General features: G+C 47.0%; 1 protein-coding gene across 4 annotated transcripts in view; it reads right to left on the bottom strand.

Annotated features, from left to right (window-relative positions):
* The window catches only part of Erg (ETS transcription factor ERG), a 206842-nt gene that overhangs the window by 50868 nt on the left and 132154 nt on the right, over nucleotides 1–23820 (bottom strand). The window lies entirely within an intron of this gene.

Here is a 23820-nt window from a genome sequence, read left to right as displayed (position 1 = left end):
GGCCTGCCTCCCTACTTCCTACTGAAGAAAGTAGAAAACAAAACAAAGTACCTCTGTTTTCTTCAGTGCACACTGTAAAAGTTGGAGCTGCCCAGCCTATGAGTGCTTAGCTGCAGTTCTAAAGCACCCTAGCCTTGACTGCAGGGCACACAGTACCAACTTCAATCGTAACACGAGGAAGTTGAATTTCAAAGGTCTTAGAAGACATCCAATTGCATCTGTCATTATTTGACAAATGCAATCTATAATTCAAGTGGACAGGACGCAGAATGGTTACAAAGATTAGAAAAAGAACTGTGAAGGCCGACACCTAGGCATCTGGTGGAACCCCATGTTCCAGGAGACTCTGAGAAACAGGTCCTCAAAAGAGTGAAGGGAGACGCGACAGCAAAGGACAGCCAGACAGAGAAATGGCTTTTCCCACTCTGTGCTATTAGTTAAGTGGGTTTCAAACAAAGCTTCCATGATGGTGAACATCTGGAAGGTAAATGAAGCAAAAAATAAAAAAGCTGTGAATTACCCAGATGCCTCCAAATACTGTGATGTTTGAATGCTGAGGATCCGTAAAGAGGAAGCTGGTGTTTGCTTATGGTCTGTCCTCTGACAGTTTCATTATTTTGTGAGAAGAATATAGAAACTTGTCCCAATGGGGGACATTTTTCTGTGCTTAAGCAAGGGGTAAGCCTATGGTTGTGTTTAGAGTCCACAAGCAAATCATCAAAGGCAGATTTTACTTAGAAGTTTCAGCTGCATGAATGATACATTGCATGGCTACTACATGCACTGCTTGAATGATACATTGCATGGCTACTACATGCACTGCTTGAATGATACATTGCATGGCTACTACATGCATCTGCTTGAATGATACATTGCATGGCTACTACATGCACTGCTTGAATGATACATTGCATGGCTACTACATGCATCTGCTTGAATGATACATTGCATGGCTACTACATGCACTGCTTGAATGATACATTGCATGGCTACTACATGCACTGCTTGAATGATACATTGCATGGCTACTACATGCACTGCTTGAATGATACATTGCATGGCTACTACATGCACTGCTTGAATGATACATTGCATGGCTACTACATGCACTGCTTGAATGATACATTGCATGGCTACTACATGCACTGCTTGAATGATACATTGCATGGTTACTACATGCATCTGCTTGAATGATACATTGCATGGCTACTACATGCAGCATATATGAAACAATCCAATTTTCGAGAACAGGAGAAAAGCCCGTTCTTGAGACAACTCATGACTGTGTCTGTTTCTCTGCTCAGCATGGTCATCAACAACTGAGAAAGCCACTGGCCCTGTATGCCTGTGCACTCGTGTCTGTGCACTAGTAGAGGTCATGTTGATGGACAGTATTTTTCTAAATTGTCCTCCATCTCATTTTGGGGCACAAGAACTCTTCCTAAACCTAGAGCTGGGTAGTTTGATCTCCTAGTGAGCACCGTGAGTGCTTGTGTCTCGCCGCCCAATGCAGGGTGCATGCTGTCATGCCTGGGTTTTACCCAGGTGCTGGGAACCTAAATCCAGGTCTTCATATTTCTATGAAAAGCACTTTGGCTGCTTATCCATCTCCCCAGCTCTGGATAATTTTTAAAATCGAATTTGTAACCCAGAGAGAAGGTGGGGAAAAAGTCATAGAATCCTTTCTCAATCACGACCCAGAACTGTTAGCGCTGAGCTAACATGAATGAGCTGGCCACGGAAAGCCAGGGGCTTGTGGAGGTGCAAATGTGTGTCACTGTTTGCCGACTCCAGGTTCCACGGGGAAACACGCTCACACGGCACTCTATTCTCACCCTCCAGGGAGACCTTACAGTGAGTTAAGGCTGCTCACCATCAGCAGCAGGGCTTTCCACAGCACCCTGGTGAAGATGAAGTCTTCTCTCCCTCCCCAGACAGATCAGAACCACGCCTTTTCATGAAGCACACCGCCCCCTCCACTCTTCCTCCTTCCGTGGGCATTTCACCATTTCATTTCGTCCCCTGAGGACCAAGTATCTCTCTGTTTCCCACATGCACAGGTTTCTTTGGTTGACTGTGCTGAGCCAATGCAAAAGAAGTAGGCGAAGGAACTCTCTGGCCACCTCTTAATGGGGTTGCAGGTATCTGTGTATACATACATACATACATACACACAAGTTCAGCCTTGGCTTCAGCCTGCGGAAGCTCCGCAACACTTAGGGAAAGAGCATGGCTGGAGTTTCAATAGGAACTGAAGCATGGGTTGTGTCAGCCAGAGAGCCAGAAGCAGGCACAAGGCAGGGTGGGCATCTTGACTAAGTGACACATTCAAATCCATACACAGATTGTGAAGCTGCAGCCCCAGAAGATGGGGCTGTCAGCACCATCCTGAATGTCAGAGTATGAATTATCTTTCCTGTTCTCATTGGATGCACGAGTTAAGGACTTTAACCTCAGAGTTGTGGGGGTCTAATAGGTGCCCCAAAGTCCAATCAAGTCCAGTAGATCTACTGAAGCTTATTTCTCTGGGCAGGCTCCCCTTCCTATGGTCACGTCGATGGTTTACACACACAGAAGAGAAAGTCAGGCAGGCAGCTGCTCCTGATCCTTGTCAGGCATGAGGATTCAGGCAAGGTTTGTGTAGAAAAACATACTGTGTAATGTTAGCTCTGGCTCTTTGCTGAGAAGACACATGAATAGATATCTGATTTATTATCAGAAACTGGCAAAAACAGGGTACACAGAAGGGATTGACTAAATGTAAGGTTGCATTTTAAAAATTAGAAGTCTTGAGTAGCAACAAAAAATAGTAACTTTAAAATTTTATTCTCACGATAAAGTAGGATATTCTTGTAAACAAAGCCATGGAGAAAATAAACGTGGTTCAGGACTGGTGGGGGAGGAACAAACTATTCCAGCTAAAATGAGGCCTAAAAGTGTGTGTGTGCTTGGGAGGAAAGCTGCTCACATCTGGCAAAGTATAATTTCACACATGGTCTTCTAAAGAAAGAAATCAAAGCTAATTGAGATCGATTTAAGTGGGGAAAGCCTTAAAATGTTAGCGATAAGACGGCACACGTCCTTTCTTCCTCTCCAGACATTCTTCTGCAAGTCAGAGCTGCATAAAAATGAGGACCGAGATAGAATACAAACACTTCGCTGCTTTGTTCATGGGAGAGGAAGGATTCTAAAAAAGTGGAAGGTTTGGGATAAATGCTTCAGATCTGGTAAAATGTGGACTCCATTCTAAACAGAAGTCCAAAAGTGCTCCCCAAATCACTCATACACACACACACACACACACACACACACACACACACAATGCATGCATGCATATACACGCACACATGCACACACAATACACCATATTACACACACATGCACACACATACAACATGCACACCGTAACACACACATGCATACACACACAACACATACACACCATAGCACACACGCATACACACAACATACCATAATACACACACAACACACCATAACACACATGCATGGACACACACACCACACACAGACACATACTGAATACATACACTCTAACATACACATATCATACACACAGACACCCACATGCACACCACACATACGCATCCCCTACACACCACAGGGGAGATAAAGAAAGCCGAGGGGTATATTCTGAGTCGTGGAACTTAGTTGCCAGATGACAAGCCGGTCATAGACCCAAACATTCCCAGTTCAACTACACACACAGGTCTCACCATTCTCCTTTCAAGTCAGAATAAGACAAAGCCCTGAGCATCCAGCAGCTTCCTTGCCTGCAGTCAGAGCACTTCAAACGGAGGAGAGCCCAGAGATTGATGGGAAGACACCAGGAAGAAGATTAGGTGGGACCCAGGGAAAGGGAGGTCCCCAGCCTCCAGCCTGTGGAGAATTTTTGACCTCGGCCTTTAGTGTCCCTGCTTCATGGATGCTCTCCTATGTTGCCTGGCCACCTTGCCTGCCCACTGCCCTGCCTGCTACCTGCCCAGAGGTCTGTCTGCAGGGCCTTAGGTAACATGAACATGGCTATTTCTTTGCAACCTTCAGTCAGTCCCAGGGCTTGAAAGAGGCTGGAGTTGCTTTTTAACCCAACATTTAAAACCAGTCAAAATCTGGCAGAAATGTGGCCTAATAATTTAATATTCCCGCCTCTGCATCGCTATAAAAAGGCCTGCGCTGGAGACCAGTGTGCGCCAGCACGCGGGGGTGTTTGTTCTGTGGCTCCAGGAAAGTTGGGGTAGTCTGATGTGGCTAGTGGCTGCCTCCCAAGGCCATTTTCATGACCTTAAAAGAAGCACATAAATTCTAACTAAGCTGCCCCCAGGGGAAGGAGAGGCAGGCTGTGCTGACGCACCGGTGTTTATTATCGTATTTGAGTACTGACAGTATCAACAATGGGGCCATCTTTATTTTGCTCCTGATCCTGGGATAGCAATCAAGGAACAGTTTAGAAAAGGGAAAGATCCGCGGGAAATATACTGAACTACCAGATTTGGATACTAAAAATCTTCCAAAATAGTTCCCATTAAAAAGACAGAAGTCAAAACTTTACACTTCGCATGCTAACTGATGTTTCCAGAAAAAGGCTTCCGGTTGATGTGAAGAGAGGAACTGCATGAGGATGGACGAGACCTGCGTCTGGATCCTCACGACACACGTGCAAAGTAGGTGTTGTGCACACCCATCACCCCAGCTCTGGGTATGTGGACCCGCATCTGGATCCTCACGACACACGTGAAAAGTCAGGAGCATACCTGGGCTTGCTGACCAATGACACAACTAAAGAAGACTCTACACTGACTTCTGACCTCCACATGCCATACACACACACACACACACACACACACACACACACGTACCACATACACACACATGCACCATACACACACATGCACCATACACACACAAGTACACCATACACACTTACCACATACACATGTACTACACACACATGCACCCCACACACATACACACAGACACATGTACCACACACATGCACCACATACATATATGTACCACACACACATGCACCACAGAGAGAAAAAGACAGACAGACAGACTGATCGGCACACAGACATACAGATGTCATGAACCCCAACATTAGAGACATTTCACTGAAAGGGCAGTCGGGGCCTCAGCTTGAATTTGTTTCTGATCTGCGATCCCCAAGGCCCATGGAAAGACTCCATAGTTCATGCAGAGAATCCACCACACTTAAGTTTCCTGAGAATCTGGGAGTGATGACGTGCCAACAGGCAGAAATCTCATGGAACTTCATTTGACCATGTTCACAGACACCTGATCCATCAGTGAACAAAATAGGGCTACATCATGGAACACAACGCATGCAATAGACTCTTGAATTTGTGCTCTCGCCTTGAAGTTGCAGCATTTTCCAGTACCAGTTCTAAGAGCCGGCTGTACATTAGAGTCAGTGGCATGTCCAAGGCTTCAACCACCACTCTGTTCAGATGGGATGCAAAACAGCATTGTCTTTAATCACAGGTGACATCTTTGAGTTATGGGACATAATTCCACAACTTTTACAATAGTGCCATAAGCTCAGGCACCATTCTTGCCCATCGATAGAAATGGAGTTTTGGAAAGTGATGGCGTTCGCTGCGTGGGTGGTGTAGAAGGGGCCTGAACACACGAGTGACTTATTCCCAGAGCTGAGCACTATCCTCAATCTAGTCGTCATCAGAAGCAGGGAGGTGAGCATGGCAGAGTCCTTAAATGCCCTGCTTTAAATATTTTAAGTCTCTTTATTATTCGTGCATGAATGTGTGTACTCCTATGTACAAAACATGTGGGCGGAGCCAAAGTACAACTTGTGGAAGTTGATTCTCTCTTCCTGTCGTGTGAGTCTCTGAGATGAAGCTTAGGTTGCGGTCTTGGTGGCAAACACCTTACCCATGGAGCCATCACACCATCTTCAAGCCCTGTCTTGAAGATAAGAAATAGAACCACCTAGAAAGGGAAGCGCTGGGAGAGCGCAGGGAGTAAGGAGGAAGAAGAGGATGCATGCCTAGGATCCCACAGCTGGGGTGGGGGAGTTAGCAGAGTCTCTTGGAAGGAATCCCCCACTGCACGCTCTCCCAAAAGTCCATGGGTTAACAGCAACAGGTCCTGATGCATTACTTATTTCATAAGTGATAGTTTAGGTCAAGAAGCCTTTTCAGTTCTTGGCTGATCTGATTATTTAGAGCCAAAGAACATGTGGCACATGTCGGGCTGCATTCACCGCAGATGGATGTCTGTCTCTATGAACAAATAATACATGGAAAATGAGGGCAGATGGGGATAGCACTTATAAATATGTAGGAGCCAGGGCCAGGGGGAGAACATTAGTGGGTGTCGGTGCACCTAGCAATACTGCAAACTCCACGGCCAAGCACAGACCGTAGATGCTTTTGGAAAATTTAATCCCTTGTTATATCTATGGGGGAAGCAACATAAGCAAAACAGACAACATGCTTGTGCTCAGTCCCACTGTGACCAACAGCATCAAGACTCTAGGTCTGTCGGGAATGTCATGTATATGTGTGTGTCCCTGTGTATACATGTATGCATGCACATGTATGTGTGTGCACGTGGAGGGTCACGTCAGGTGTCATGGTTGAGGTCCATCTTTGCTTTCGTTGGTGGGCTTTTTTTCCTTTTGAGCTAGATCACTGGCCTGGGACTTGCCACCTAAACTAAGCTGACGATGCAGCCAACACCAGGAATGTGCTGGTCTCTGCCTTCCCAGCAATGGGGTTAGGTTCTCGTCACCATGCCTAGCATGACTTACACAGGTTCTGGGGATGGAGCTCAGTGCCTCATACAAGAAGCAAGCATCCTATGGGAAGGGCAGTCTCCCCAAGTTGACCCCCATACTCCTCCTGAAATTTTAGAATTCAGATATAGTGAACCTCTGACTGTCTGTGCATCTTGTCATTATAAACACACAATAAAAACCTAACACTGTATGACAGAAGGTGCCAGGGAGGCTGGGCACGGTCCTTTGTGTCCCCCAATATTGTTTCTTCTCTCCTTGCCTCGTCAGAGAAGAATCATGTGTTGAGCACAGCCTCTTGCTTTGTGTTCATATTTTTTTAATTTAACATATTGCTATTTTAGTCCTCCAAATATATATATATATATATATATATATATATATATATATATATATATATATATACACATACTTGGATTAACTTCAAAGGGAAGATGTATGTAGGCAAAGTAACTCCATCTAAAGAGTGTTTTCTTCCAGCATGGCGTTGCTCTAGCATCCAACAATTTACAGCTTGTAATGCTGACCCAGTACTAAGGAAATGAGACCCAGGACTGCTACAGAAACACGCACACATGCACACATACACACATACATGCATAATGCATATGTACATATATACATACATGAGGGCTTACATAGCAATATACATATATGCATGTATGCAGGTACATGTATTAACAAATATAAGGGAATATAAAGTTGTATTCTCTTCATTAACAGCCCAGACACTCCCCAGACAGTCACTAAGTAAGATGTCAGTTCACTGATACAGAGAGTCTGAATTCTTCCATTTTCACTATCGCTGACTCCTGCCTTGTTCTAGAAGGCATTTTCCCTTTATCTGCTTGCTTCTTCAGAACAGAATGCCTACAACCGGTTGTTCTGTTTTGAAGTCAATGAATTTCAATTCACATTTGATCTAGGTTTCTTGTCCTATACCTCTAACCCTAGCAATGGGGAATCTGCGGCAGGAGAACAGTGACTTTAAGTCTCTAGCCTGGGCTACATAAAAAAGACCTTAACTAAACAAGTAAGCGAAGAAAACATTTTTATCCACCAAGACCGCCATGCCCCAATGTGCTTCTAGCATCCAAACAAGCTTTCTGCTATTACCCACTGGTTGACACCCATACCAACCACATAATAGAGTTAGGGCACGGTATTAAAGTCTGTCACCAGCTCTCGGTGGGGTTCAGACACATCTGTCGTGGCCAAGGAAGGGAGAATGTGCCTTATGATATAAGTAATTGTAGAGTCTGGAGCTGGCTTTGCCTTCTCATTTTATCACGGGTTCATGAATGTGCAATGTTGCTCTAACCTCATGTAGGCTCAGGCTATGAAATCTAAACCGTAGAGGCCTATGGAGAAAACCAGGCTTTAGAGAAAACAAACTTTTCCAAAGCCAGAAAGAGAAAAAGCACCAAATCAGGAGACAGGAAATCTGAACGGGTGGAAAACTGGAACTTTACAGAAGGCTCCACACAACACAAGAGAGCCTCCAGAGGATCCTGAGAAATTAAGAAATCCAACCAATATTGTTGGATAATGTGGAAGTCATCTCTTTTTGCTTGCTTGTGGCATACAGGTGCCCTCAGATGTATGGGGAATGGGAGGAGCCAGGGATACCGGCTTGGCAAAGGTCAATTGGTTCCTTGAAGGACAGGTTGGAGAGCTCACACACATTTAACCTGATTATCCAACGCACACATGTATGGAAATGTCACTCAGTACTCAATTACCAAGCATAATTTCTAAGTCTTAGAGAAAAGTTAAATAAAATGCTAACCAAAATATGTACACAAATGCATTTCCATAAAGAAGAAAGAAGCCATGCTTGTCTGTGGGGAAATGGGTACAAATGGAGGACGATATAGTAAGGGAATGAAGTCACTGCAAGAAAAACAAATACCTTATGTTTTCTCTCAGTTGTGGTCTTAGGTTTTCCATGCATAGATAGATAAAAAAAAAAACCTGTGTGTATCTGTGTGTGGTTGTGTGCGTGTGTGTGTTCGCGCGCGCGTGTGTGTGTGCAGCATGAAAGCAGAAATGAACAGGGGATGAAGGGACCTAATGGGAGGGTGAGTGAAGGAAGGGCTTGGGGTACCCTAAATATACAATACATACGGATATGAAAAGTTGAAAGGTAAAAAACAAAATGGTAAAATGAATAAGCCGCCATCTCTTTAACCACAGATGTGTTTGATATTAATCAGTCCTCCCCCACTCCCGCCCATGAGTGTGAAGAAGTGCTGCTGCTGCTTCAGCTGTCTGCCCACGGGCTGCCTGGACTCTTCCCTCCCACTCTATGTGCTTTGCTTCTCTGACCCCTGCCAGCAGATCATAGAGAATAGCCATGTACAAGTCTCTACTTTTGTCTAGTTTCTAGGAATTCCCTTTAGGTAAGAAGATGGTGATTGCTTAGTTTTTGTTTTGTTTGGAGACTGGATCAGATACGGTCTTGCAGTATATGGCAGAGGAAGGAAGGCCATCAACTCCTGATCCTCTGCCTCTGCATCTCACGTGGTAGGATTACAGGCATGTGTCACCACGACCATTCCTTATGAACTACTCAAGAATTTCACACATGCTTACAATGCATTTTGATCAAATCCACCCCTCCAGTCTCTCTCCCATCTCCTTATTACTTCTCTTTCCCAAAATGATGTGCTCTGCTTTTAAACCTTGTAGCGCTGGGGTGTAAGACCATCTACTGAAGCACGTATGACTCTAGGGGACCACACCCTTAATGTAAGCCAACTCTCCCGGAAGTTTCCTGCATGCCAGGCAAGCCCTCTACCAATGGAGTCACACCGCTAGCCCTGCTGCTTGGCTTCTTTTTCTTTTAGGTCCTAACAGCTAAACTTAGGCGATATCTGGAGAGGCAACAGAAAATAGGAGGTGGGTGGCTTTACAGAACACAGGATCCCTGGTCCTGGGTTGGGGAGGGACACCCCAGTTTACAGCTAGGTATGCCCCCATTTTCTGTCCATTCTCAAATCTCAAATCCCTTTCTCAAAAATCTCCGTAGTTGAACTTGCTGGGGAGTTGGTTCAAAATACAACCTGGGAACACAGCCTCTCAGGTCGTTACGAGGCATCCTCCCAGGAGTTACTAGCACACTCGAATTAACCGAGCCTAGCACTGTCTTTTCTAGAGAGTCTCAGTTCTTCAACTGCAAAGGTGATGCAGGTCACAGCCACCCAGCTCTCGGTGGGTCAAATAAGCTACTGTGTGTAAGAGTTTTATGAGTCTGAATATATGCAAATTATTATCAGGCTTGAGAACGTTGGTATTACTGGATCAAAGTCCTCAAGAGCTGGAGGCAGGATCTCTAGACATATTATTCTAATAAGCTGGATGCTGGGAAGGTTACACGGCCCCCTGCATGCATTAATCACTTCTTAGGAAGTACTGAATTTTAAATCATCCATCTGTCTAACGAGGGCAGGAGGAATACCAGCTCCCCAGTCTCTATGAGAGCACACTGGTCACCTGAGCCCCATGTGGTTTAGCTTTTGTAGCCCCTCGTCCCATTCTCTCACAGGTTCTCAATTATAACTCCTCGCTGATATGGATTCAATGGAAGCTTCGTCCAGAAGGGAGGGAGCCTAGTAAGCTTGCATGTGTCTGGTCTTCTCTGAAACAAGTCAAAGGTCAAGGGGGCATGGCTCAGTGGTAGAGCACTAAGGAGGATTCCACCCCTAATTCCAGCAAAGTAAAAAAGAAGCCAGCACATCTACATTGGCACATGGCAAGCAGTGACACTCTTCAAACTCCTGAGATATGTGACTACTGATCCCGCCACGACCCCATCCCGCCACGACCCCATCCCGCCACGACCCCATCCCACCCTTCTCATCTTTGAGGCTTGCACAGTCGGATAAGTGAGGTTGAAAGGGTATGAAAACACCCGCAGGCCAGCAGGCGGAGTCTTCTGCTCCCATATTCTGTTACAGCAGTCCTTCTATGATGGGAGAAATGGGCCAGCATTCTTCTGGTCTTCAGAGGGAGTCCATAAAAACCAGGCAGCCCCATATGCTTGGCCTCCACAGAAACCACGTATGCTAAAAATATAACACATTACACATCTGGAACGGGTCTCCTTCACGAATCTCCGACACATGGGTTCATTGTTTTCCACAGAATTCCAAAAATTTTATTCATGAGAAAATTCTGGCACAATGGAGAACCTTGGCAAGAGGGAGATGGAAGCCACAGATGTCCTGGCCTCCTCCCACGATTCCGTCTCTAGCTCAGCTAACGTCCGCCGGGTATCTATCTCCTGCCTTCAAACAGCCAATCTAAAATTTTCCATAAGAGGAAGGTTGTATGAGAGCCTTGAGGTCTTAGAGAAAGGATGTAGCTTCCTGAAGTGGAGGTCACGGATGTGCAGGTGTTAGGACAGCCACAACAGGAAGAGCCACAAGCACAGGGCGCTACATAGAGACTCAGGGTCCCTCAAGTTTTGGACTCCAACTTTCTGGCCTTCTCATCGAGGGCTTGGTCCACCAGTGTTTGCTCAGGTCCTGTCCCATGTCCCCCTCTTTAATAACGGGTAGCATCCTCTCCCTGCCACGTGAGGTGGACAAGGTCTCCTTCTCCATGTCTGAACATACATGGGGTAAGATACACATTCATTGCAGATGAAATGATTAAAAAAGTTTCTGCAAATTAGGGTTAGAAGATAACACTTGGTTCTGATGTGCTGCTGCAGATTTTAATTTCCTATGTCTCCATAGCTACCTTTATGCTAATGGCAAGAAGCCATATTGCAGACCGCGGGGATGGCTCTGTGGGTGGAGCACCTGCTGCAGAGGAATCAGGACTGAGTTCCATCTCAGCGCTCACTCAGAGGCTGAGTCTGGCAAAGTATGCTCGAAAGCTACATCTAGCACATAAAGGTAAGAGACACCAGGGGCTCACCTGGCCCACCTGTCATGGCACCTTTGGGCTCACTGAAACACAGTCTCAAAAGCCATGGAGACACTTGAGGAAGATTCCAGTACTGATCTCTGAACTCCAAACATGCATGAACAGGGCAGCATTCCCACAAACACACACACACAAACACACACACACACACACACACACACACACACAAACACATATGCATGCATACACAAATACACACAATGTTTTTTTTTAATTGCATAACTAAGTTAGGCTTGTTCCCTAGGGCTGGCTCTGTATTTGCAAGTGCGGCTGAGCCCCTGTCCGCTATGTGGAAACACAAGCTGTTTTATGTGGAAAAGTCATCATTTCTAACAAACATGGTTCTAGTGAAAAATCACTTACAAAATGGGGTGCTGGCAAAGAGATTGCAGGTATAGTCGCTACTGTTTTCATGGGGTTCCAAGCCCCCCTTTTTCTTTGGTACTTTCTTCCAATAATGAGAGGCACAGGCCACACACGGCATAAGGCAGACACAAAAGTGAACCTCCTTTTTCTTTACTGATACCCACCATGGAAACAGCATTGATCCTCACTGTGAGGGTCTAGCCCCTGCCAAGCTGGCGTTTCCTCTGGGTGAACAGCGACGCCTCCTTCTCTGGGGCCAGCAGGCTAAGCCTGTACTTTGCAGATTTTCCAGCACATAAATCTTCCCTGATTGCTGCAGAGGAAGGGGACTAGGCAGTCAAGGCCTTTGTGCAGGCTCCAGGCTGGGCTCATGCTTTTCCCGTGACATCGCACCGTGCACCCTGTTGGGATGTGATACTTCTAATGCCCCCAACAAAGGGGTTGCCAGCAAGACTGGGCTTTTATAACTCTGGGAGCACTGACATCACCCCCCACCCCGATACAGTTGAATTATAAATCCTAACTGCTCACACATCCATTACACTCAACGGGGGTCTCCCTGGCGTCTGGCTGCAGGCTCTCTGTAAGCAGATTTCCTTTGGAAGTCCCAAATGCTCTTGAAATATCTGAAGATTCGTTAGCATCCAAATCATGCTGAGCCCCATACTAGCTAGGAGGCTTGGCCTCTCCCTGCAGCCTCCACAGCAGTCTCCGGACTGCTCCCTTACTGGGCCCCTCGTCACTTCCTGCAGGAGGAACAGTCACCACAGAGTCACAGCTGTCTCTACATTGTCACCTTTTTCTGGGGAACAGGTAGTTTCAGGGTGCATAGCTGTTGGGAAGTCCCACGCAGACCATGAGCCTCACAGCTGACCTGCTGGTGGAGACGAGAGTGGGGGAGGTGGAGGGTGAGTGCCTACAGCCTCAGAGGCTACTTCCATTCCGAGTAGAGGCCTCTCAAAGTGGCCCATCCATCCAACACTCACAACCAACCTCATGCATTGCCGGGGAGCTACATCCAAGAGCAGCTTCCTTAAAAGGGAAGATAATTCACATTTCCCCTGGTTCAGAGCAGCCAGCTTGACTCATCTCTACTTATTTGTGAATACAGACTCATTAAATAAAATGTCTGAGGAAAATTTTAAATGTGCAAATACTGCACCCTGGGAAATCAGGGAGCCATTCAGGCCACTGTCAGATCTTAAGAACTGAGCTACTGACCTGAAGACAACCAGGAGATTGAACCGGCATCGACAGTGCCCCCCTCACAAGGTCCCGTCGGGCGGAGGCTGCAGTGCTGCTGGTGGCCATAGGCCCTGGAGTTTAATTATCTAATGTGACATTGTACCCGTGTCCTCGTACCCACGCTGCTCTTCCGCAGAATTTACCCGAGCTGCATCTATCCAATGAAAATATGCAATATTTATCTACGATCTGACAATGCTCACTTCTTCACCACTCAAGCCAATGTCTCCACATTCCTAGTCTGCTTTCAAGCCGAAGACTGTGAGTGTATGGGTCTGAGTGTCAAGGAATAGACGGTAGCTGGCCTCACGGGGACACACCTTCAGTCAAGCAGTTCTCCAGGTCTATCGCCCACAAAGTTAACAAACAGCAAACTAATAATACTTACAAAACCCAAAATTTGTACTGAGTAATAGTATTTATAAAACCCCCAATCTACTGAAGTGTACGGTCCCATTTTCTTGATTGAAAATGTACAGTTTTAGTTTCTTTTTGGCAATGTACAGTCTTACTTTCTTTACTGAAAGCATGCAGTCTTTTGTCCACTAAGCAATATAGTATAAGGAGATTTTGTACACCATTAACATGGCACTGAACATCGCCAACAGTGAAGAGTTGACCACAGGAAGCTGTGCACAGGCTCTATGCGCACAACGAGCCACTTCATCTAAGGGGCTCTCACACCTGCGCTTTGGTACCTAAGAGAAAGCCCAGGCTGTGCCCACACTCGGATAACCAGGGATGGCTGGACTTCATAATTTATAACATCAGTGAATCTTCAGCTCCTGCTCTCTCCCCTAACCTCCAGTCTGGTTCTGCCCCCATCCCACCAAGACGAGCAGTGAGAATGGGTCTGCATTCCCTGTTGCTTCCTTACTAGCTGCTCAGGAGCAGGGAGCTAGTCTGGCGACTCCCCGCTTCTGACGCTAAGGTTTCCACACTGCCTCTCTGGTTTCCTTGTCTCTCACTCCCCGACTCTCCTCTTTCTCTCCTGCTTCTCTCTACTTCAGCTTCCTTCAGCATCCCTGGGTCACTTTCCTGCAGGGAGGCCAGCATGTGTTTGTAAAGAAGGAGGATTAAGTCAGCGAAGGAGCAGAAGTGTTCTCTAGGCCAAGGCAAAGGCCCGGTGTCGGAGAGGGAGAAGCAGAAGAGGCCCTATAGCCGCCCTGGCCTAAAGCCAGAGACTATCTCTTTGGAGATGGATTCATATCTTTCGCCTCATAAGGACTCCAAACAGAAAACTCCATCTTTTAAGTTTTATTGTTTTCAAATGAGATAAAATCAGAACATGCGTGGCTTGCCCGCCATGTGCACACCAAAAGCCATTCCTAATAAAACGTCACTGCCAGCCCACCCCACATGTTTCGGGAACCTCCATCTGCCCCTCCACACAGGACCTTCAGGAACTTTTATCCTGAAAGCCTGCGACTATTTTTCAAAGGCTCGGCATATATGGAGATCACTGCATGGAGTCTACCCTCACCTGTCCCTTAAGAAAGGCAGTCAGGGGACCTGAGCTGTTACAACAGAAAGCAGGGACCACACCAGAGAATGCTCCGCCTCACGTCACTGCCCACGGTGGGGCTGTGTGGTGGAAGAACACGTCCTGGAAAAAAGTCAGACCTGTAGATCCCCTCCGTCCTCGTGCACACACACGCACGCGGGTTTCTGGCTTGAGCAGCCATGTAAATTGCCAGCTATTTCCTGTTTAAACAAAAGAATCAATGTGCTTGAGGAAAGGGCTTTTAGGACCTTCGCAGCTGTGCCAGCCTGTTGAGAATTCTCGCTCTTAGAACGTCCATGGAGGCCGGTTGTTCGTCATTCAGGAAGGGAAGCGTCTCTTCTGCCCTCGAGATTTTCTTCAAGTTGGCAGGCTAGGTCTCACAGCCTCCTCTGAACCCAGTGTCAATGCTGGGCACTCTGGGCACGTCTGAGGTGCCTACAAACCCAGTGCCACTGGCTGGGTGACCTGAGGGACATTCCTTGCATCAGAGCTCTGGAAGCTGAAATTTAAGGCAAAGGTGTTAGCCTCTTGATGCCTCTCTTCTTGACTTGGAAATGAACCACTGTGGTCCTGGGGCCATCCTCTTCCTGTGTCTTCACGGTTCTCCTCCTGCACATGTCTGGCTCTGTGTCTAAATGGCCATTTCATGAGAACCCCATTCACAGTGGAACAGAGACCACCCTAAAAAGCTCATTTGAGTCGGGCTGTGGTGACGCACGCCTGTAATCCCAACACTCGGCAAACAGAGGCAGGTGGATCTCTGTGAGTTCGAGGCTAGCTTGGTCTACAAGAGCTAGTTCTAGGACAGGCTCCAAAGCTCCAAAGAAACTCTGTTTCAAAAAACCACACACACAAAAAAGAGCTCATTTGAATTTGATGACCTCTATCATGACTTTTCCAAAAAGGTCACATCCTGAGATACTGAGGGTGAGGACATACGGCCGTGGAGACACAGTTCAACCATGACAACCAATGGTTTGAGGAAGATAGAGAATGTACCCCCTGGTTCACTGTCGGGGGTCCTCTACATAACACAAAACTAGGCACGACATTACAGCTATCCAAGCGTGGTCCATGTGCGCCCTGGGATTCCCAGGGCCCTCCAGGGATCATGCAACCCCACACTGTCTCCTGACACCTGCTTGCCTTTCCTGTGCCCATCTTCTCACAGCTGCTGAAGGACGCTTCCCAGAGGTGACCTGCTGCTTCAGAGTAGAATGGACCAGGGAACCCTGGTAAGCACACGGGAACCCACCGTCACTCTCAGTTGAGCATTAAAGAGGTTTGTCAAACAGATAACTAACACACTTTTCCCTCTAAACATTTATTAAATAAAGCAATTTTTGAAAGCATACTGTGTGTGCTAATGTACGCTTATCACTCTCACTTGTAAGTGAATTGGTTAAGTAGGTGTTCCAAATTTCTTGGCCCCCTCTCTAATTCCATGAGGGTTCATAGACATAACTGACATTCACAACTACGCTTTATACCTCTGGCTTTTAGGAGCATAAAAGGATCCTAAGACCAAATGTTTGCGACCCACAATTTAGAGGACTAGTCATGGCTGAGACAGTCTACACTACCTAAGGTGATCCATAGTCTACAGCAAGACAATGTCTTCTGAGCCAGACCTCAGTAGTTGAGTGCCAGGAATGGGAAGCCCAGGGATAACTCTTGGTATATCCACTAAATCTGTAGCTTCATGATGTAAAATATAACACTCTCTAATACCTCCCTCCAAAACCTAGTACCATACAGAATCTACTGGAAATGATTGGGTTACCTACCCTCTACCATCTTCTGCACCACCTCACCAATGTGCGACTGTCGTGGTACAATATGAGGTGAGTGCGTCAAGAAGACTACAGGCCAAGAACTGGGAGGAAAAGTCAGTTGGTGAAGTACCAATCTTGTAAACACTTAAGCTCTTCCCCCAAAGCCCATGCTTAAAAACAAAAACAAAAAAAAGCTGCGTGTAACAGCTGGGTGTAGTGGCATAGAGAGCGAGGCACTGATTCATATAAACCGACAAGCCATGCATTGATTTCACTGATTCATGATACCAACCTACTTCATTAGACTGTGGCCTAACCCTCTGTCTTCCAAAACATAAAGTAATACCAGGGAGAAAACCTCAAACAGTGACAGCTCGTAAGCTCATGAACAACCTGGAAAGCAGGAATCCTCTCTAGGAAAGATGAATCTACAATGTCACCCTCTCCCAAAACAAAATCTAATTTCTACATCTGGCCTGGGTGGCCCAGCAGGTTCTCAGAAGAGTTACACGCCTCAAATAGGTGGCCGAAGATTATTGCTCTGACTGTTGCTTGACTGGAGTAATAAAGATAATCTCCAGTAACCGCAAGAGGAAGGCTAATTTGGAAAGGGAAGTCCTACGTCATGTTGACCTATGGTCTTACCTTCCTCCACTACATACTCAAGAACTGCCTGGCATGTGGGAAACTCCTGATCAATGCTGCCAACCAACTCAGTGAGCTGTAGACACACCCCAAGGTGTGTGGCACTAATGCCCTAGACAATCCTTAAGATAATCAAAACCAACCACCGTGTGACTGCCGCAAACAACACAAGAGCTGGCTACCGGACCTAATTGAGCTATTAGGATGTGGGCAACAGTTTGTAAGAATGGAGAGTATGACTTTTGGTGTCACCCTCTCCCTGCAGGTGATCTGAACTGTGTGGGAACATAGCCCCGTTTCTGCTTTATCCCACTGGCATGTGAGGGCTACTGGTTTCTGTAGCTAAGTCTGTCATGTCCCCACTATTCATTCACAGTGCTAGTCAACTTCTCTCATTTCGCTCCACGATTGACGTCTCGAAGCTGGCGGTTAAAGTGAGCCAGTGAATACATCACTGAATTCCACAAGCTGGGGGAGAGAGCCTGAGGAGTAAAGTGCTTCGTCAGGGCCTGAGTTCAATACCCAGCACCCATGTAAAAAAGTAGGGTGTGGTGACGCACGCTGGGGGGGCAGACAGCAAACATCGATGGCCACTGCCATTTGTAAGGCCCCTTAAGAACTTCCAGCTTCTTGCATGGAGGTTTGATAGACACAGTCCCGAACGCTCATCATCGTCATGCACATGAGCAAGGCGCTCATGCTGAGAACAGCCTGATTTCTTCGGAAATGAATATGTAAATCTGGACATAATTCACTGAGCTTTGCTTTCCCTGTGACCACTGCACTAATTGTTTCATTTTATCCCCCTTCTTTTTCCTAAGGCGATACCAACTCATAACAAACATAGTTTGTGACATCCTAAGTTACTTTTCACTTTTGTTTCCAAATAAAGGGCTGTGTAATAGATGTGGCCATGCAGACAGCTCTTAAGCAAGACTTATTGTCACTTGGGTCATAAAGTCCAAATCGTACGGGCTGCCGGCCGCCGGTGATGAGCTGCCGGTGGAGGATGAAAGATGGCATCCCCATTCCTCCTGTGCACTGCTCACAGCGTGTGCTTCCACGCACAGCCCCGTTTGTCTCCAGTACCATCTTCACACACTGAGCATTCACACTTGTTGGTCTTCTATAACCTTTGCCTAAGGAATTTGTCTAGTGATCTGTGTTATTTGCATTGCAGTGCCTCTTACTTGTGCAGGATGTTACACACTTCCATGGTTTCAGGGCCTGACCAGGGCCACTTTCTACTGCTCAACAAATTCTATTTCTTTTTGCAAGAGTTTATGAAGACTGCTCTATAGGAACAACATAAAAAAATAATTCACATTGTGACTCTAAGTGAGAAACAAACCAAAAATGGCTAAAATGGAAGACGTTTTGTACATTTTTCATAAGACTGACCACGAGCCAGAAGAGGGCTGGAGAGGGCCCAGGTGACTGCGTGTTCTGTGTCTTCCTGTAGAGTCTGAAGCTGAGTCCTCTGAGCCTCCCTTCCCTAGGTAGGCACCATGGCATTGTCTCCCTGGTTTACATATGCCTTATTGCTTAGTCTACCAGAGAGGCTATGATGAAGGACACATACAAGGTAGATATGGTATTAGTCATATTCACTCATAAGCAGGCTAAATGAGACGACAGGAGCCCGTGATAAAAAGGGACAAACACTCCAATTGCTTGATTTATATATTAAAATAAGGAAATCCAAAGAAGCTCTTAAGTAAGGACTTTGTTGGGCAATAGTGGCACATGCCTTTAATCCCAACACTCAGGAGGCAGAGGCGGGAGTATCTCTGTGAGTTCAAGGCCAGTCTGGTCTATAAGAGCTAGTTACAGGAGAGGCTCCAAAACTGCAGAGAAACCTTGTCTCATAAAACCAAAAAGGAAAAAAGAAAAAAAAAGAAGTAAAGCCTTCTAGGCTTGGGGATGCTCAGCTGGATGCTCAGATGTGTGTTGTACACGCAGGAGAACCTGGGTTTGATCACCCAGAATTCACACACAAAAGACAGGCATCATGGGGTTCTCTTGTAGGCAAAGACAGAGTCCTAGGATCTCAGCTTCCATGCTCTTAGGTTATCTCCCGAAGAATAACGACAAAGGCTGTCTTCTGAACTGTCTTTCGGACTGCCCGAGCATGGGCTGAGCGGGGCATACGCATGACTAATGCCTCTTCTCTCCCAAACAGGCGGGTGTGTAGGACTATGGGGTCAGAGGACACCCTCTGGGTAGGTCTCTGTCCTCATGAGAGTCTCTATCCTTCCTGTGGAGAAGGCCGGTGCCCACCTCAATCATCAGAAAATGACCGTGTGCAGAAATGACTGGGAAGCCCAAATCTCCAAATTCTGGCGGCATTCAAGCACGCAAGCTTCCCTTTCTACTTTCCCATGTAAACCGGCCCCTCACTCCTACCGGCACCAACCCTAACCACAAACAGACGATATAATGACTCACTGGCCACACTTTCATGGACTTGCTCTAACTAAGAAAACACGTTTTCTCCCATGGCTTAATTTTTTGAGCTTAATTTCCTCCTATCTGAACTTGACCATTAAAATCAAAAGTCTGAGAATGCTTAAGAGGAAAGAGTGAACAGGATTCACTTAATCACCTGTTCGTTAGCGACAGAAGCAATTCCCCTTCTAATCACACGTGAACCACGAACAGCATCTCTCTGTGGTGTACAGGGGTTGGCTAGAAAGCTAATCCGCCTTCAGATTTTCGAGGTGTGACTACACCTCAGATCTCACCCATCTGTCGAAGGGGCGATCAGATGAAGGGATGGGGGGATGGGGGATGGAGGGATGGAGAGATGGGGGGATGGAGGGATGGGGGGATGGGAGGATGGGGGATGGGGGGATGGGAGGATGGGGGGATGGGGGGATGGGGGATGGGGGGGATGACATGTGAAGTCTGAAGGTAACATGTAAAATATTACCTTCCAGCAGTCTGGAGAATGGATGTTCCACAGTCATTGTGCAAACTCATAGCCTGGACTCTAGGTAAAACCCTGCACTTAATAAATGCTGTGTAACTATTGTCTAAACTGAGCCCCTAAGCCCCCGCACACACAGTATACAGGATGTCTTACGATCACCATACAAAGCTGCAGGCTATGTCTTCAGGGTTTGCTGGTGTCTCATGTCTGTGATATATTAAACGCTGTCTCATGTCTGTGATATATTAAATGCTCTACTTCTCCCACAGGAGAACATCATAACAGCAATAAGGCAGGTTGGATCCTCAGAGGGGGTGCTAGCACTGGGGACCATGGTTGGAAGCACCATTGTGTAGAGTGACCCCAGTTCTAGGATGTGGGAGCCCTGAGAGTCGAGAGGGAAAGGAAAGGAAACCGAGAAGTTTGCAGAAAACCATTCCCAAACCACAGTCGCAGGAGGGAAGAGTGGAGTTGGCATGGTGACCACGACCTTAGGTGAAGGAACTGCACAAGGACCAGCCATGTGCTCTGAACTCTGGGCTGTGCATCCAGGGGACATCTGTCCGCTTCTCTGTTTCCATGAAGGACCTGCATCTGGCAACCATGTTCATACTTGCCTGAGTCTGGCAGCCCGTGTTCACACTTGCCTGAGTCTGGAAGCCTGTGTTCACACTTGCCTGATTCTGGCAGCCATGTCCACACTTGCCTGAGCCTAGCAGGCATATCACACTTGTCTATGGGTCTTGTACATGAAGGAAAGGTACTATTGCCACCATATGCAAGGATGCAAGGTCTATTGCGTAGTCCCGAAGTCAGCTGGGCCACATCAGAGACACAAACCACCTTTTTATAGCTTCCTTCAAAAGTTAGAATTTAAACCCTTCTCTGATGTGTGGGTGCAGTTAGCCACTTACTAACTAATGTAGAAAGAGCAAAGCAGCAATTTTGTGACAGAGAAACTGGCATACGGAGCTTCAATCAAGTCCTCTAGGTCAACACATCCACCAATCCCAGACTGGCACCTGGACCCTCTGACAGAACACAGGGTGGACACATCCCCTCAGAGACAGTCTTCCTAGGCATCTCTCGCTCTGTGCAGAGATGACAAAGCCCACATCACAGAGAACAGGAGCCACGACAAGGAAACACGATGTCTGGACCAGAGAAAGGACGGCAGTGGGAAACTGGACCAAGCCTGTCACCTCTTCAGAAAGTGGCCACCGTCACAGCTATGCAGCCGGGATCCTGGCCCTTGCTACTGAGAAGGTTCTTATAGGCCTAGGGGAAAGGGCAAGCTGTCTCAGGCCCCGGGAACCCCTCCTCTTCCTGAAGGGAAACATCAGCCTCCGTTCAGTGAGCTCAACTTCACTTCTGGTGTACTAATTTTGCATTGCAAACTTGGATTCGCCAGAGATCTGCAGAACAAGCTTTGAGCTTCCAACTGTGTGGCCTCTGTTAACTCCAACCACAGCAGATAGATCCACATGTGTGTTCACCCACGGGCCGTCTGCAGTGGCCTGTGCCTGGAACCCTTAGCCCTGCTGAGGCTTCTCTAGCCGGGATTTTCCAGGCCCTGGTTCACCCTCAGAGAACCTTTCCTTCTCTGTCAGATTGCTTGCCTTGTACGTTGAACATGGGCTAGAACTGTGGTCGGAGAGAAGTTTCCACAGCTCAGAGTGGTCGTAGTCCCTGTGCTTCTGAAGGCCGAGTTTCCAGAGACACAAACTCCAATCCTGTCTTTGTGCTCCTCAGCCTGAGCAGAGACTCAGTCTCCACTTCAGGAGAGGGCTTTGGAGTGGAAGCCAAGGAGCACATTCCTTTTTGCTTTTCTGAGTGTGTGTGTGTATGTGTAGGGCAGAGCTTTGCTTTGGGAGGCATCCCCATTCCTCAGGAGCTACCCACCTTTTGTTTGTTCTCTGAGACAGCATCTTTCACTAATCTGGAACTCCTCAACTAGGTTAGTTCAGCTGACCCCATGGATCCTCCCTTAACTACCAACCTAGAACTGGGATCACAAACCCTGGGATTGAACTCACGTCCTTGTGCCTGCAAGTGGGGAACATGCCCTGGGTGCCAGTGGAGTCTGTTCAGCTGCTCTTACAGGCAACCATGTCATAGAGAGAGGGGAAGAGAATTAAGAGTCCAGATATGAGACACTGTTGAGCTAACATCTGTTAGGCCCTGTAAGGGTCTATTCTGAAGCTTGGAGAGCTTCATTCTAAGGAATTATATCCTGTTATCTCTCTGCCATTCATGTGGTAGGATGAGCAGAAACCATATTCATGGGTTGGGCTGTCTTAATGGAACATACATGTATGGCCACATTTGACTGCATCTAGGCACCAGGGGCAAGAAGGTACACGGCACAAGCACATGTAGGGGTACACAGAAGCCATCCAAAGGTACACAGACACACAAGCACATAGTAGGGGTACACAGAAGCCATTCAAAACTATACAGACACAAGAACACATAGTAGGGACACACAGAAGCCATCCAAAGCTACACAGACACACGAGCACATAGTAGGGGTACACAGAAGCCATCTAAAGCTACACAGACACACGAGCACATAGTAGGGGTACACAGAAGCCATCCAAAGCTACACAGACACACAAGCACATAGTAGGGGTACATGGAAACCATCCTAAGCTACACAGACACACGAGCACATAGTAGGGGCACACAGAAGCCATCCAAAGCTACATAGACATACAAGCACATAGTAGGGGTACAGAGACACCATCCAAAGTTACACAGCCATACAATGGTCTCCACTTTCTCCACTTTCCATGCTATTTGGGGGAAATAATTTCAAAATTATAAGAAGAATAGCATAGTTTTCATAGAGAGTTTCTCTACTCCTAGCCTAGCTCTATATGTGTTAGAATTTTAACAAAACCAGGATCCCATGAGCAAGACAAAAAAAAATGATACAGGTTCAGAATCATTAGCCAGAACTCAGGAGACTTAGCTCCCAAGCCCTGCGCAGGCCTTGTCTGTGGAAACAAGTCTGGTTGGAAATAGCCATATCTGTGGATGTCCTCTACCACCATGGCACATGAGAGTGGGTTCAAAGGAGCCTACACGTCCCCCAGAGTAGGGAGGACAGCCATTTCTGCACAAGACTCGCCCAGGTCACCTTGAAGCCTGGGCCTGGCAACTCTAGGAAGCTGCAGGCTGACCCCAGCTTTCTGAGTCCAGCAGGAAGGCAACTACTGCCACCAGACTTGCAAAGTCCCAGGGCCGTACAACCGCAGCAAGGTCACCGTGCCGGGCCGACTCACAGATGTCCGGCAGGTGGCATGTGATGGCACCCAGCCCCCTGGGGTTTTGCTCTTCGCCGGGCAGCCCTTTATCTTCTTCCCTAGCCACCGTTCCTGTTTTCTGTATCTCTGTGATCAGCCACGCTAGTCCCCTCGACAGCTGTTCTCGGTTTCGAAGAGACCATTCACACAGCAGACAGCGGTGGGGTGGTGCTGACTCCGGCTAATCCTGTGTTGATGTGAGAAACTGACTCAAATCACATGTGGGGAGTAAGAATCAGGAGAAGAAAAAAATGTTTTTCAAAGACACTGCTTAGGGGTGCTAAAGTTTTGGGAAACAGTTATATGTAATTATATAA

Source organism: Myodes glareolus, chromosome 2, assembly GCF_982192425.1.
Source record: "Myodes glareolus chromosome 2, mMyoGla1.1, whole genome shotgun sequence".
Taxonomy (NCBI): Eukaryota; Metazoa; Chordata; class Mammalia; order Rodentia; family Cricetidae; genus Myodes; species Myodes glareolus.
The sequence above is the reverse complement of the archived record's forward strand: the minus strand, read 5'-3'. Positions and strand labels throughout refer to the sequence as shown.